The 17204-nt window shown below is 44.8% G+C and overlaps 1 protein-coding gene across 2 annotated transcripts in view; it reads right to left on the reverse strand.

Annotated features, from left to right (window-relative positions):
• Nucleotides 1-17204, reverse strand: part of PACSIN2 (protein kinase C and casein kinase substrate in neurons 2) — a 110082-nt gene that overhangs the window by 92083 nt on the left and 795 nt on the right. The gene's annotated exons all lie outside the window — the stretch shown is intronic.

Here is a 17204-nt window from a genome sequence, read left to right on the forward strand (position 1 = left end):
CAAACCATAGAAGAACAGACTTTATTAATTTTTTTTTAACTTCTGCTCTTCAAAAAACACCATCAAGAGAATGAAGACAGGCTACAGACTGAGACAAAATATTTGTAAATCACAAATTTCACAAGGACTTGTATCCAGAATATACAAAAGAAATCTCAAAAATAATCAATAAAATAAACAACCCAACTTTTTAAATGGGCAAATGATTTGAATAGGCAGTTCACCAAGGAAGATATTCAGACAACAAACAAACACTTGAAAAGATGCTCAGCATCACTAGTCATCAGGGAAATGCAAATTAAACCACAGTGAGACACTACTACAGACCTATTAAAGTGGCGAAAATTAAAAAGATGACCATATCGTGTGTTGGCAAAGACGCAGAGGAACTGGAACTCGCACTCCCTGCTCATGAGACTGCAGCATGGTACAGCACTGTAGAAACAGAGAATATTCAGGCGGTGTTTAAAAGTTAAACCAACACTGCCATCATCAAGGTGTGCCACTCGAGTATTTACCCAAGAGCTATGAAAGCATGTCTGGACACAGACAGATACACAAATGTTCACAATAGCTTTATTTGTAATAGCCCTAACTACAAACAGCACAAAGGCCCATCAATAGGTGAATGAGGAACTTTCCTGTTGGCTCTGTAGATAAGAATCTACCTGCCAATGCAGGGACACGGGCTCAATCCCTGGTTTGGGAAAATCCCACATACCACGGAGCAGCTAAACCCATCGGCCACCACTGAGCGAAGCCTGCGTACCGAGGGCTGGCTCCACAGCGAGAGAGGCCACCGCAACAAGCCCATGCACCGCAACAAGAGTAGCCCCTGCTCGCTGCAACTAGAGAAAGCCTGTGCCAAGCAATGCAGACCCAGAGCAGCCAAAAATAAACAAATTAAAATTTTTAAAAAGAAAGTTATTTTTTTTAAGATACTAAAAAAAAAAAAAATAGGTGAACTAATAAAGTATGGCATATCTATACACTGGATTAAAAAGAATGAAATATTGATATATGTTATGACAGGGATGAATCTCAAAATAATTTATAAGAAGTGTAAGAAGCCAGACTAAAAAAAAAAAAGGACACAGCGTGTGATTCTACTTATATAAAACTGTAGAAAGTGCAAGCTAATCTACAGTGACAGAAAGCAGACCAACAGCCGCCTGGGAGTAATGAGGGGCAGGCAGAAGGGGCTGTAGGGGCTCAGGGAAACTCTAGGGGGTGGTAGACATGTTCATTATCTTGCACGTGGTGACGTGCTCATGTGTCAAACCTCATCACACTGTATACTTTACATATGTGCAACTGATTGTCCGAGTTATACCAAAATCCTTTATAGACTTTTGGAGGCAAATTACAGAAGGCTGCTAACTTAATTTTGTCAAGTAAGTATACTCTTTAAAAAACTACCAGCTCATATCACCACCACCAAAAGAAAAGACATTATCAGACTAAGAGATATAAAGGTCACAATCGAATACCAAAAGACTCCTTCCCAAGAAAAGACAGTTGCTAACCTTAACACAGAAAAACAATCAAGTCTTTATTTTTTTCTCTTTGGTGAGAACACGGTTTCAGACCAGCTCTAGTGACTCTCTGAGCTGGGGACACACTGAAGGCTCCACAGTCCTCGGGCAGGTCCCATGCTCACCTCCATCTCCAACCCGAGGGGCACTTCAGCCCCAGCAGCCCTGGGAAGGTCACAGGTACTGGGTGACACCGCGGCTGGGCAATTAACTGAGACATCGTGTCCCTCCCCTCCCAGAGGACAAGAAGGCACAAGAAGAATGTGCCCGGAAAGGTTCTTGTAAACGCTGCTTTGCTGCTGCTAAAGTGAACTGACTTGTTCCTAGAAGAGTTACTTACCCCCGAGCCAGAGTATCTGTGCTTTGCTGCAAGTTAAAGTTCTATACGACAGTATTAAAGCTGTTTATTACTGAATCTTCCAGGCTAGAGAGGAAATAAAATGTGAGCTCTAAAAAAGACCATGATGTAGACTGGAATCCTTCTGATACTGTGCCAGAATGCTAACAAAATCCCAAAGACCTCCATCAGCAAAGCCCGAGAAGCAGGTTTTGCGTAAATGGCACAGTGCAAGCAGTCCTCCTCTGGCGTGGCTGGATTAACGCTAAGAACAGCTGAGTAGGAAACAGGCCTGATACTGAACCCACCTCCCCAAGTCCCAGCTGTCAGACAGGGAGGGACACCTTCAAGCTCTGCACATTGCCATAAGCAGCAGAGGTGGTGTGGAACAAGCACACTCAATAATTAAGCATGGACTTTGTCATTTCCAGAAGTCAAATACACAATGAATCCAGAACAGTGAGGGGCACCCCAGACCCATCTACACGTATATGCCCTGTACACAGCCACCGTTTGGCTACCTCTCAGCCTGAGGCATGTGTCCACGATGGCATGGTCCACTCTCTGTGGAACACAGCCAGGGAAGAGGCCCAAACATGTCTCAAAATCACGCTGGGGTTACTGGGACAGGGAATTCCAGGGCCTCTGTCCCTGTGCATGGTTGAAAAGGGAAAGCCAAGGAAAGAAGCCACAGCAACTGCCCTGTCCATCCCATCCTGCTCAGAAATCCTACAGGTTCTCTCTTGTCCACCACTCTATCCCCTCATTCCCCAATCTCCATTCTACTGGGCTTTCAAACCTAGATTCCTCCAAACCTGCCTCATCTTTTAGACTGGAAGCTCCACTTAGAATACCTTCTGGACTCTCTCAGGACTGGACTTCCAACAAGCACCCCTTGGTCAGATAACAAAGGGACAACTTCCCCCTCCAAGCCTCAGGGCTTCTTCAAACCCAAAAATCCCAGGAAGAATGGCTGGACACTGCAGCATTTAAGTAACACTGAGTCAGACCCACAGTCCAGCTGTTCCTCCATGACATGAGATGGCTATAGAGAAACTTCACCCTAGCACTTAGTCATGTTTCAAAATAACTCCAGAGGTGCAGTTTTGTGTATGACATGAAGTTGCAGCAAGCCGCAGAAGAAAGCTGAGATATGAAGTTATTAAATGCAAATATTTAAGGAACTAACAGCTGCTAATGCCAGGGCAATGGCAGTTTGCAGACTTCCAGTCAGAAGCGTTATTCTGTTCTGTCAGGAGCTGAGTCAAGAGCACAAGCCCTGTTTTACCCCGCCTCTGCAGAGGACACAGTTTTCAAAGCAACTCTTCAGGAAGTTAGTCCGTTCATTGGGTAGTGCCCTAAAAATTAAAACAAGAAAACAACTGTCTCCTGTGGAAAAAACTGTGCATATAAATCTCCTCAGCCAAGTACCAAATAATGAGCATTCAAATGTCACTCATGAGGCAATTATTTGGGAGTGATGGAATTATGTAATTTTTCTAACAGTAAGTGTATGTACGTATGTGTGTATATATATATATTTAGTAACTCCAAGTGTCTATAACGCCCACCATGTAGAGGCCTGAAAGCATGTTCCACTCATGTTTCCATCCTTGAGCAAGGCAATTCGATGCAACAGTCAGGTAAAAATTAAATATCTGACTACTAAAGGAACCAGTCAGAGAATGGACATGTCCAGGGCAAAACGGTCACATTAAATTTTTGGCTGCCATTTCTGATGAAGTCCTCAAGCCTGGTTTGCTGAAGTCCAGAATCCTAAACTGCACACTGATCATAAACGCCACCATTCCTAGCTGTGAGACCTGTCCCTTAACCTCTCTTAAGGCCCGTTTTCCACCTCAAAACAAAGTTGTCACAAGAATAAGTAAAATCATGCATGGAACGGTATAGTACTGGCACAAAATAAGCCTCAGTAAATGTCAAATCTTCTAAAATCTTTACGACAACGATGATAACCTCAAAAACCAGTTCAGGAGGGTGAAAGGGAACCGGGACATTGGCAAAGAGCCTAGCCTTAAGCAGAGGGGATGAGGCCTGCAGGCTCCAGCCCCTGAGGCCGGCCTTCCCTCCGTCTGGGACACGAGTTGTCTAACCATGTTCTGTCTTCCCCAACTAAAATGTAAGGCCTGGTCTTCTGAGTTCCTGGTGTGACCCCCAGAGCCTAGAACTGTGCCTTGCACATGACAGAAGTTCAACTATTTGTTCAAAAAATGAATGGGGACTCAGGAATCTCTTGGAATTGCATGCAAAAAATATTGGAGCCCCTTAGTAGGGTGGAAAGGTAGCATGGAATCTATTTTCATGAAATTCTGAAGGAGATCTGAGACCTAAATCAGGTTAAAAATCATAGTGCTGGGTTTCAAGCAAATATATCAGAATACTAATGACCAAGGTTAGGTGAGTAGGGCAGTAAAATTACAGAGCAAAATCTAACAAAGAGGAGGGCTCTCCTAGAAGAGAAAAGGCCTCTCAGGGCGGCCACCATGCAATAGGCAGCTTCACCGGGGGCAGGCCCTAGCCTTTAGTCCGTGGTTTGGGTTCAGAAATGTATTCTGCAAACTAGAGCCTCAGAGGAGGGAGCACGAATTCACTGAATTATATATATATATATATATAGTTGCTGTTCAGTCATTCAGTCATGTCCAACTCTTTGTGACCCCATGGGCTGCAACACGCCAGGCTTCTCTGACCATCACCAACTCCCAGAGCTTACTCAAACTCATGTCCATTGAGTCAGTGATGTCATCCAACCATCTCATCCTCTGTTGTCCTCTTCTCCTCCTGCCTTCAATCTTTCCCAGCATCAGGGTCTTTTCTAAGAGTCAGCTCTTGGCATCACGTGGTCAAAGGATTGGAGCTTCAGCATCAGTCCTTCCAATGAATATTCAGGACTGATTTCCTTTAGGATGGACTGGTTGGATCTCCTTGTAGTCCAAAGGACTCTCAAGAGTCTTCTCCAATACCACAGTTCAAAAGCATCAATTATTCAGCACTCAGCCTTCTTTATGGTCCAACTATCACCTCCATACATGACTACTGGAAAAACCACAGTTATGACTAGACGGACCTTGGACAGCAAAGTAATGTCTCTGCTTTTTACTATGCTGTCTAGGTTGGTCATAGCTTTTCTTCCAAGGAGCAAGTGTCTTTTAATTTTGTGGTTGCAGTCACCATCTACAGTGATATCGGAGCCCAAGAAAATAAAGTCTATCACTGTTTCCACTGTTTCCCCATCTATCTGCCATGAAGTGATGGGACCAGATGCCATGATCTTCACTTTTTGAATGTTTAGTTTTAAGCCCAGTGGTCCTTGAGAAGGCATCCAGATGCCAGATATACAGAAGGACAAACACAAAGATACAGGGCAAGAAAAGGGCAACAATAGACAGTTACTGAATTCTCCCCACAAAAGGATGCTTTGTTTTAAGACTAACAAGGTCCTGAGATTCCTAAATGATAGTACTTTTTGATTCCTAAACGATAGTACTTTTTGATTCAATGATTCAGGAAATCAAGATGACAAAAGACTACAATAAATTCAAGCTTTAAAATGAACCGGTATGTTATTAATCATAATCATAGCATCATTTTTCTACAGTAACATATAAATGTTTTATGTGTCTGTGTCTTTGTGTGTATACAAGGGCAGTTAAAAAAAAAAATCCATCTACAAAGTACACCTGGTGGGTACAGTCCTTTGTAATCATCCTCTAATGCCCTGGAGAGCCAGGGTCCCTGTGGGGAGCCACCAATGCACTGAAGAGAGCACTTTAAGGCAGATCTGGGTCTGAGGAGTCACTAAGCTTCTGCGAGCCTCTTTCCTCAAGTGCAAAGTCAGAATCAAAGAGTCACATGGCAGGACAGCTGCAAGGCTTAGAGGCACGCAATGGCCACACTAAACGGGGCTCTCAACGTGCAACACTGTCCCAGGCAAGTATACGACACATACTTATTCATCCTGCCCTCACAACAATCCTCTCATTATGCCCATTTTAGAAGTGAGGTAACTGAGGCACAGAAAGATCAGGAACTTCCCAAGGACCCACAATAAACTGCAGAACTGGGATTGAAGCCCGGGCAATAAACTCGCGACATACACCTGCAGCACAGAACACTGGGCTGGCCCATGACCATTACTCATCAGGGCTTGTCCCACTGCTCCAAGAAGGCCCCCCTACAGCAGAGAGCAACCTGAGATGAAAAGCCAGGCCCCCATCAACAGCAGGAGCCTGCAGAGGGACTGGGAGCAGCGCTTCACAACCTCTGGATACTGCAATCTTCCACCTCCACCCCAAGGAGGGAAAGCTCCTTCCTCTTACCCACTCCCCAGGAGCTCGGGGCAGGGCAGGGGTGCTGACAGAGTCTGCCTCTTGAGAGTGGGCCTCCCCCTCGTCCAGTCACACCACTAACATTAAGTTTTTGTAAGGCAAGGATTTAAAGGTTTGGGGGTTTTTCCCCCTGCCTTTTTACTTATAAGTTAAGAGGGCATGCTATTTTTAACTATTTCTAAATTTCATGAACCTGCAAGTTCCTAGTGGAAGCTGTAGACAAACTAGCACAGGTCCAAAATAGCAATTCTGAAGATTTGCTCCAATTATGGAAACAAATTTATCTGAGCTTTAAAGGGAGGTAATGAGACAGCCCAGTCCATTCCCAACTAAGCAACTTCAAACCTATACCTGCAAGACCAAGAAAGAAAGAAAGAAAGAAATCTAAAAGGCAAAATAACAAAAGTCTGGAATTTACTGTACCAACTACTTCACTACATTTTCATGAAAGGAGGCATACTGCAGCACTCCAATCATCCAATCAAATTTTTTTCCCACAACATCTGCATGGTCAGACTACCAGCTCTGGCCCCACTTCAAGGCCCCTTTTCTGTGAGACTATCAGGTAAGGCCTAGCTCTGGGCTCCAGTCACCCACCCCAGTTCTAAAAAGCAGAAGAAACTTGATGGACAATGTGCAACCTGTCCAACCCAGAATAAAGCTGGGGCTAAGGGCTGCTGAGGAATCATGCCTCGTGGTCCAAAGGTCCATGTCCTGAAATAGTCACCCCATTCCATTCCACGCCACACCCTGCCAAGCTGGGGCAGTTGGGCAGAGCTTTCTCAGGAAATAAAACAGGAAATGTGGAAAGGACAAAGGGAAGTTATGACCGCGTACCTCTGAGGCTTAGTGGTTACCATCTAGCTTGGTTGAGAGGCTACAGGAAGCCTTAGGGCTTCCATCCAGCCACTACCAGCATCTTCACCTTACACACAAACCACAGCTCAGCCAGCTGACCAGGCAACAGCCATCAGACATGCTCAGGCATCTGTGGAAACCAGGGCAAAGTACAATTTCCATGTGTGTAATAAAAACACAGACTACCAAGCACAGAACAAAGCATTATTCTAAAATTTGGGTTTACTGACTGAATAACCAGGTGGGAAAGGGAAGCAGGAAGCTAGGCAGCACTAGCTGAGCCAATACAGACAGACAGGCCCACAGCACTGGCATCAAAAACTCACTTGTGCCTGAGCAACAAAGCTCTTGTCATGCTTCTGTGTAGTTTATGATTATTTCCTCTTATTTCTGCCTTAATATGTAATGATGTTTTGTTGTATTGTGAACATCAGACTTTCTTAGCTAGGATAAGAGGAACCAAGAAAAGAGGAGTTTTTGCCCAGGACAAAGCCAGAGAACAAAAGAGGAAACAGCCTCCTTCCGGTGCAATAGAGGCGACCAGCAGGTATCCAGGGGCGGGGACCCAAAGGTGAGGACTGAGGTCTGGCCACTGCTCCCCACCCGGGGTCCTCCTGTCCTTGCTAAGCAGTTTTTCCTTTGCAGACCCTGAGAAATGAGCCACCAGGAAAGAAAACAGGACTCTGTTCAATCTGCAGGTGAACACCTAAGAACAGTGGAATGTGAAAAAGTAAGCCAATCCATGGTAAAGGACAAGGTGACTTCAGAAGGGAAAAACAAACAAGCCAAAAAGAAAGAAAGAAAAGAAACAGAGTAAACAACAACAGTATAAGTGTCCCAATACTTCTCTGGAATGTTCGCCCCTAGCAATGGCAGAGACAGGAATGTCCCTCAGAGTTACATCAGAGAAATCCAAAGGACAGCGAGACTCCCCCAGGCTGTCCCGGTGGAGATGACATCAGCAGAAACAATCTTGCATGGTCTTTCCCAATATGCATATTACAAGTGACGGAAAGAAAACAAGAACAAGTTCTGAGTCAGACCCTGGTTCACAGCATCATGACAGCTGAATTGATGAAAGAATGCAATCACAAATATTTACCGCTAAGGGAATGCAGAACATTAGCTCAGGTGATTAATAAAGAAAGCAGTAAGGACTTTTTCAAAGACTGCTTCTTGCTTATGAAGTAAAACATCTCATTCAAGTAAAATTATATCCAGAAACTTGGCAGGAAACATGACTCATTTAAGAAAACCTCACAAAAGTTTATCTCACAGATACTTGAAAGTTCTAAAGGCCAAAGTAATTTAAAGAGGAAAAAAAAAATCTCAATTTTTTCCTCTTAAGAATCAGAAATATAAACCCAGAAGTGACACAGCAGGCTTTCAAAACATTCTAAGATGTTCATATCCTTTAATCCAAGAATTTTAGTTCTGGGAATTTATACCCAGGAACTAATTATACAAATGAAAAAAGAAAAATGAAATTGTCAACTGCAAATGCATCTACAATAAAGCAAAAAAAAAGGGGGGGGGATAACACAAAATGTCCATTATCAGGGGAATGTTTTAACCTCATTACATTAACAGGCTTACACAACCCTTAAAAATCTTTTTAAGAACAATGATAATAACATGGAAAAATATTTGATAAAATATTTAAGGGGATGTGAATAACACAACTGTAATTCAGTTGTGACGATGAGGAGAAATAGGGAGATGTAGCCAGGCAGTCGGAGAAGGTGATGGCACCCCACTCCAATACTCTTGCCTGGAAAATCCCATGGATGGAGGAGCCTGGTGGGCTGCACTCCATGGGGTCGCGAAGAGTCAGACACGACTGAGAGACTTCACTTTCACTTTTCACTTTCATGCATTGGAGAAGGAAATGGCAACCCACTCCAGTATTCTTGCCTGGAGAATCCCAAGGAGGGCAGAGCCTGGTGGGCTGCTGTCTATGGGGTCGCACAGAGTCGGACACGACTGAAGCGACTTAGCAGCAGCAGCCAGGCAGTGGGTGTGTGCGCTCAGTCATGTCCTACTCTTTGCGACTCTATGGACTGTAGCCTGCCAGGCTCCTCTGTCCATGGGATTTTCCTAGCAAGAAATACTGGAGTAGGTTGCCATTTCCTCCTCAGGGGATCTTCCCAACACAGGAATCAAACCTGTGTCTCCTGCATTGCAGGCAATTCTTTACCACTGAGCCACCTGGAAAATTTCAGTTTACCAGGAATCTTTCTCACCCTCAACACAATGTAGCCAGTGCAGGCTTCAAACTCTCTCCCCTGTCTACAACCCTGGGGACCTTGGGCTCAGCACATGGTCTCACTACCTGCAGTACCCTCAAGTTCAAACTGGTAACCTGGGAGTCTCGAGTGTCTCTGTGAGGACAGACAGGGGCAACGCAGCTCTCCAGCCTCTTCTGAAGCTGGGAACAAAGCAGTCAGTTAGTAGGTGCAGCTACTGCTTCTAAGATAACTTTAAACCGCAAAGCATATGGAAAGTAGAACACAAAGAGTTCTTTATTCAAAAGAACTCTATTTTCTATGCTGTGCCTTCAATTTTTAAAAGACCAGAAAGCAAAGTCTTTTGACATAAAAGTGACTGATATTTACAAGCATAAAAACAAACATCTGCTGTAATTTACCTGTACAGATGATCTTCCTTTGCTGTCATGCCAATGAAATGTGAAGCTCTTCTGCAATTTTACAAAGTGTAATGCAAATGGATGCTTTACAGAAATATAATTTCTTCTCCCCTAAGTGAGTGCTTTTTCAATCTCACACGGCACCTTTTAGAAAGCAGCTAGTAGAAGAGGCAAGAGTACTCCCACCGAAGCCAGGGGCTCTGAAGTCCCAGCGCAGCTGTTTAAAAGCCTCTCGCTTTATGTCGTATCTCCCCACTGCATACATTAGTGCAAACTCTTGGATTATCTTTATCAAGTTAGTTGTAGGCAGAGATCCTATCTGAAACAAAAGACTACATAACTTGCCTCTTTTTTGTGTTTCTGAGAGGTGGGGAAGGAAGATTAACATACAGATTTTTTTCCTATTTGAGGACAAGTGACTCAGAATGCACCTATTCCAGACAGCAGATAAGCATGGCTTCAGAGTCAGGCTGAGGGCCAGCTCTGCAGGTGACCCTGTGAAGGTCATTTCATCTCTCAGAGCTTTGGTTTACTCTTGTGTAAAGTAGAGTTAACTCCATCTGTAGCAAAAACTGAATGAGCAGGAGTGTAAAGCTTCCTGTAGGGTCCCCTACGAGCCCCCACAGCCAGAGGCCTGTCCCAGATGGCGATGCCCGGCCTCTGCTCTGCCCTCCTCTGGCTGCCAGGCTCCTTAATTGATGACACCTTCACTGGCGCAGAGGGCACAATCGCTTCATTAATTAAAACTTCGTCATGTCCCAGCTAAACAGCGCCCAGGTAGGCCTGCTCCCTCCTCCAGCAATCAGCCAGCTACAGAACCCACTAATATCAGGCCTGGCGGTCCACATGGGCTGTGGAGCCTGCTCTGTGGTTCTTCTGAAGACCACAGCTCACACTTGGCACGCTTAGTTGGTGACAACATAATTGGATATCATGGAACACAAGAATTGTTTAAAATATGAAAATGTTCACAAACCATGGCTTGAGTATCACTTTACAATAATAAAATCTCATGTATTCAGTAGGAAACTTCAAAGCACTAGCCACAGTTTATTCTCTGTGTTAAAGACCACCCTGCAGGTAGCAGCAGAGACCCCCATAACTAGGCTCTCTAAGAACTATGGACTCAGGTTGAGGCCCACATGGGGTCCTGGCTGGCCAGCCTCAGGCAAAACCACTGGCCCTCCAGACCTCCCTCTTATCCCCTTCTGGAAAATGAAGAGGGGAGCAAACCAACAAGGCTGTTTTGAAAACAAAATTAGGACTATGGGAAGATTCCTGGTAAACTGAAAATGCCTATGCAACCAAGCTGTTTATTTATTCATTTTAATTATAGAGTCAACTTATTGCTTAAATATCAATTTTTAAAAGTAAAAAGGCAATGTAACAGTGCAGATATCAAGAAGGAAACTTTCCATTATTCTACAACCTTAACTATAGTCACTGTATATTGTTTTAATATTTTACACATGTGATGAGTGTACCTAATGCTTTACAGTTTGCTTTTTCAAGTCTTTATATTTTTCATTACCTCAGGATGAGCTACTGTCACCATCAAACAGGGTCCCTTCCAACTCTAAAGCTAGTCACAACACCAAAGGTCAGGCTTTCTAATAGCCTATGTAATGCTCAACTCGAGCACAGAATCACCAGCCCAGATGGGAACAAGGCCTCTGTGTGGCAGGGCTGCCCTCAAAATCCAGGGAGAGATCGCCTTCAGGCCTTCACCCCAACCAAGGGGACAGAATCAGAGAGAAGCTTAGAGGAAGAGAACAGATAAGACAGGCCTTGTCAGTGGAAGGATGGGAGGGTATTCCAAGCAGGGTTGGAAGCCTCATCCACACCAACCACCCCAACAGCATCTCTGTGACCCTGAGTCACCAAGGAAAGGCTGAGAAAAGCGTACTGCAGCTTAGGATTTTCAGTAGAATTGGATAGTGTAACATCAGTTTGAGACCTTTAAAGGTGTATTTTCTCTTAATTAGCCAATTCACTCAGTAGGCACTGCACTTCGAGGGATACCAATGTTATTGAGTTGGCACCACAGACCAGGCACAGGTGCTGAGCTCAGGGTCTACAGTCCATTCCCACACATTGCCCTCCTCAAGTAATATGAGGAGGGGCTGTCAGTACCCTGGTTTGGCAGATATTGAAGCATTTGGCCAAGTAAATTGCCTAGTAGTGAAGCTGAAACTCAAACTCAGGGCTGTGTGGCTCTGAAGCCATGTTACCTGCTATATCTACTGCAATATTACTTTTTTTTTTTTTTTTTGCAGGAACTGGCAGTGAAAGATACACACTAACTGCGTGAATCTGTGAGCATAAGCCATATGAAAAGAGAAGCAGAACCCAGGCAGCTGCTGTATTACCAACATAAATACAGGCAAAGAAATTGAGTCAAGACTGATGCCAATCCCACTGTGGAAGTCCCTCTCATTAGAGATTAGCATTGCTTCCTGAGAATTTCCATGGAAATCCCTGAGCCTCCCGGGACGTAAGTGACTTTTGTTAAAATGAGCCACTTGAAACACACCTTGCCCATCTGCATTCCTGACATCTCGCCTGACGTCTCACTCCTGTGCAGAGCTTCAACCTGCTGTGTCTGCTGCCCCCAAATAGCTCCTCCATCCTCCAGAAGGAGGCCCAAATCCTTGCCTGGCCTACAAAGCAGGTCACACAATGTGAAGCCTGCCCGCCCTCGGGGGCCCTCTCACACCCCCACATTCTTCACAACTCCAGACCTCTGCCTGGGGCTCTCCTTCCAGCCATCGTCTGCCTGGAGAGTGAAACCAGTGCAAGGTCTCCTCCCTGAAGGTCAGCTCTCTGCAGTGTCCCGAAGGCAGTCAGATCTACCCTCCTCTGTCTGCCCTTCCTTTGTACATACTTCCATCTGCTACTGTCACAAAGATGGGGTTGCTTCTAAGCTCACCTCCTGACTAAGAGTCACCTGAATCTCAGTGTCCTAGAACTGTGAGTAGAGCCAAGCATCAGGGGCCCCACACACACAGTGGCCAGGAAGGCTCCCTTCAACCCACCCTGCACACTTCCCCTCACCAGTGAACACTCCCTTCAAACAGCTCAGGAAATGAAATTTAAATAAAAAGCAGGAACTCTGACATAGCAGCCTAATGGAGTTCCCCAGCTCACTACTAACAACTCTGCTACTCTATCAATATTTAAATCACAGACCGGCCTTTGGAAGAAAAGAGCCAACAGATGCAAGTTTCCTGGCCACAGTGTGTGTGTATGCATCATAGCATGAGTGTGCTCAGTTGTGTCCGACTCTGTGGACTGTAACTCGCCAGGCTCCTCTGTCCATGGGATTTTCCAAGCAAGAATACTGGAGCTGGTTTGCCATTTCCTTCTCCAGGGGATCTTCCCAACCCATGTCAGAGGAGGGCCCATAAACACTAAGAGAGTTAACAGCAGGCAGTATAGTTAACTGGATGCCACCTGTGCCCAGTGGCAGCTGCCTGGAGTTTACCCTTCATCACCAGCCTTGCCCTCTGACAGCCTCACCTCACCACCGCCTCTTGCGAGCAATTCCCAGGAAGCTGACACATGACATCAGGCTTTATGCTGGACTTCAGCGAGGCTGTGCATGTCTTCCTCATTCTCTCCAGTATTCTAAAGACATGCACTGTGAAATGAGCAAATGACCCTTTTCCACACCTGGAGAGCTGGCCAGTCTCCTTACAGGTGTCAGACGCAACAGAACACATGCGTATACCACACTGGAGAGATATGTACTGTAGACCATCCTCGTTCCTCCAAATCTGATTCTTCAACACATCTTCACTATGATGAGTCTTTTCATCAGTAATAAACCACTCAATATCTGCGAGGCTTTAAAGTTTAGTATACTTTTGCATACACAAATTCTTTACACAGCTGATACTCTGTACTCTGTTAATAAACGAAAAAAAAAAGTCCCTAAAATATTCAGAATCTGGCCAGAGGGCCACAGGAAGCCCTGTGGATAGTCACGGTGGTTGGCACAATCCACACCTGACTCTCAAACACCCTCCCCACCCCGCCTCCATCCACCCACCCACCCAGTGGCTCTGGGCTCAGGGAGGCGCCTCTCAGGCTACATGAAAAGTCTCATCTGTGAGGACATATTTGCTAGAACAAGTCAAATGTTAGGAATTTTCTCTTAACATTTATTTCACAAGTTTCTCAAGTGCCATGCAACTGGAAAGTAATCATTTCAATGTACTCTTTAATCAATAAACATTAAACAAGTATGCTCAAAACACTCAAGTCCTACAAACGTTTCCCAGTGAAAAGTATGGCATAAAAAAATTAACAAAAACATAATAAGTAACCTTTTGACAGTCAAGAAAGGTGTTTAGTGATCCAAATTCAGACCAAAAAAAAAAAGAAACACCAGTCCTTTCAGCAGATGAACAAATATTTCCTCTGTAAGTGACACACTCTCAGATATTTACACTGCCAAACATAACTCATAATGACAACCACCAAGGAAGCTAAACCTAATGGAAAAACCCCAGGCTGGCAATCAGGAGACCTGACTCTGGTCCCAGGACAGGCTGCTGGCTATGGAATCCTACTAAATTGGTGGACAGGCCTGGTACCCCTCTCTCTAGGGAAGAAGAATACTCCTATCCTAAGGAGTAGCCATCACCACCCACACTGCTCAGAAATGTTTGGGAGACTAAAAGAAAAGAGAGAGAGATGAAAATGCTCTGGAATGTGTCTTCCATAAATACGAGGCATTATTATTATTAGCTCAAAAATGACCAGGAAAATAGGATTATAGAATATCAGAGTTGAGAGGGAGCTTACAGGTGAGATGATCCAGGAGTTCCTAATCTGGGGTCCAGGCCTCCGATGCTGTCCACAGGTGTGCTTTCTGGGAAGAAGTCTGTACTTGTTATCAGTTTTCTCAAACAGTTAAGAACCTCTCAGGCTCTCCTTTTACAAACATGAAAACTGAGACCCTAAGGTATGTGGTTGTCCTGGGCTCAGGACTAGTCAGGAAAAGGTTGGACCGAGCCCAGGGCTCCTAGTCTCCATCTTCACTCTACAATCCCACTCTACAACCCCACATTCCAGGGAGAAAAAAGTCACATAAATCTCATACAGCCATAGAGCACATTAATATTATACAAACCACTGCATATGTTCTTTCTAAAGTTATAGCAAAATTTCCCTCCTTTCATGTTCCTCAAGGCTTTCCTGAGGCCTTTGATCACCGAGACAGCACTTGATTCATTTCTACACTCTCATATCTTGTTCTTTCAGTGCCTAATGTCAGGACACTTTCAAATGACATTTTAATACCGAAACTAAAGCTTTTATTCTAGGAAAGCAGAAAACTAGAATCCATGATGCTCAGTTTTACCAAGCAAACAGATAAACATACAATCATGGGAATAAATGCAAGATAATATATTAAAGTAAGGCATTTTTGTCATGTTGTGTCTTTAATCAAAATACTAAAGCTTGTGCTCTTAGATGTCCATTGTCCCTGAAATAGTTACCTTTGGAACTACATGTATGCCAGGAATGTTGCATTGCACAGAATGCTTTGAGTTCTTCTTTAAAGATCATCTCCAGTTGGCAGAGCACAATCGTTTGAATACAAAAATCTGAAGGAATTTCTACATGGCCATCCCAGGGACAGAACTGAGCCCATCAGCAACCAGGTTTCAGGCACTGACATGCCTTCAGGTATGTGAAGGATCCTAGCCAGGGCCATAAAGAAAGGTCTCTACGCATGGAATGCAAACTGATTTCCTAAGGAAGGCACTGCTGTGCTGCCTTCAGGTATGCAGCTGCACTTCCAATCTTAATTGGAAAAAAAAAAAGTGGCAGCACCATCACTCACATAAATGTGGTCATTACCCAAATAATCTACAGGGTGGCCTTCACAAAGTCACCAGCACAATCCGATGGCAGATAAGGCAGGCCCGAGTCAGATGAGAGGTCCAGGTGAGGGTGGCCAGAGAGCACTTGGTAAAAGCTATCATGATCTCTAAACACAAGCTGCTCTTACTATTATTAAGGAATCTATGCCATCTTTTTGATATTCCATAACATCCTGGAATCAACTGTGACCCAGTCAGAGGAAGGAAACCTGAGCATGAGGCCCTTAACTTGTCTGAACAGACTTCCAAGTGGATAAACAAATGAGAAAATTTAAAGACAAAAGCCCCTCAGCTACCACTCCAGAAACTGCCTGGCTATCAGAAATCTGGACTGGGCATCCAGGACTGGGGAAAGCCAGCTATATGTTTCAGCAACAAGCTGTGTTCAAAACCCAGATATTGCTTTTTATACATGCTTACTTTTAGATTATTTAAATCTTATGACCTATATCTTACATACTTGAGGCTAAAAATAATAAAGTTCCAGTTCCCCAACAGTGTGAGTTAAGAATGACATTTCCATTCAAATGAGTTTACATTCTTCTCCCAAAAAGTGAATTCGGAGTACAGACCTAATCTCTCATCTGTTCTTCTGTGCTTCGTTCCTTTCCCACGTAATAAATATTATCAGCCTCATGGCCAATTTCTTTAAAGCTCTCAGACGATTGTCAAGAGAAAAACAGCACAGAAAAGTTTTTGATGTAGTGGTCTCATATCTCAAATAACCTCACTAAGGAGATTGTGAAACTCTAGAATTAAGTTTAAGTGCACACAGATTATTGTTTCCCACATGACTCAAGAGAAATCCCAGTTGTAGTGGCTCCCCTTCAATGACTCTATGGGGAGGCTGCTGGCAGGCTGGTGATTCAAGTGGAATAAGAAATTTCAGGCAGGAAGGGGAAGGCCGGCATTCAACAGAGACCACCTGGTTGGTTCCCTTGCCCGGGGCTCCAACCTGCCCATCTTCAGCATATTGGGAACACTGGGGACGAAGGAACCGCAGAGAAAGGAAAAAACTGGTGTGAGCTCACCGCTTGTAGCCCAGGTTTAAAAATCTCTGAGCTGGCCTCCTGATTTTCATCAGGACAGCCAGGGAGTGTTTGGTAAACAGCGTAAAGAGTAGCCGTGGAGACTCAGAGCAGCCTTAACCACAGAAACACAGGACAACTGGGGTAAAGGAGAGAAAGGGAAGACCCAGGAATGGTGCACAGACCCCACCTGAAGGCCATCTTCCCTCAGGTGTCCAACCCTCGAAGGCTGCAGCTGTGTGGGACCCGAGGAGACAGCAAAGCTCGCTCCCCCTGGCCAACTCCGTCTGAAAAGAAAGCCAACCTCCTCCGGGGGAAGCTGAAACCCAAAGAGCCGCTGAAACAGAGCGGCAGAAATCACTACCTCTCCAATCCCAGGCCTCTCCGGATGCCCAGCGGGCTGGAAACCCCAGAGGAGGGAGGGAGCGCCCGTTTCTAAAAAGTGTGATCTGGGAAGACTCCTTGGGCCAGAGGGGCAAACACCCCCAGCCTCTCTCCTGCCTGTCCCCCAGCCCTAGGACCTGCTCACAAAGAAGGGCTTGCACCCCACGCCGCC

Source organism: Moschus berezovskii, chromosome 6 (assembly GCF_049115385.1).
Source record: "Moschus berezovskii isolate FMDL1 chromosome 6, NW_MosBer_1.0, whole genome shotgun sequence".
Classification (NCBI taxonomy): domain Eukaryota; kingdom Metazoa; phylum Chordata; class Mammalia; order Artiodactyla; family Moschidae; genus Moschus; species Moschus berezovskii.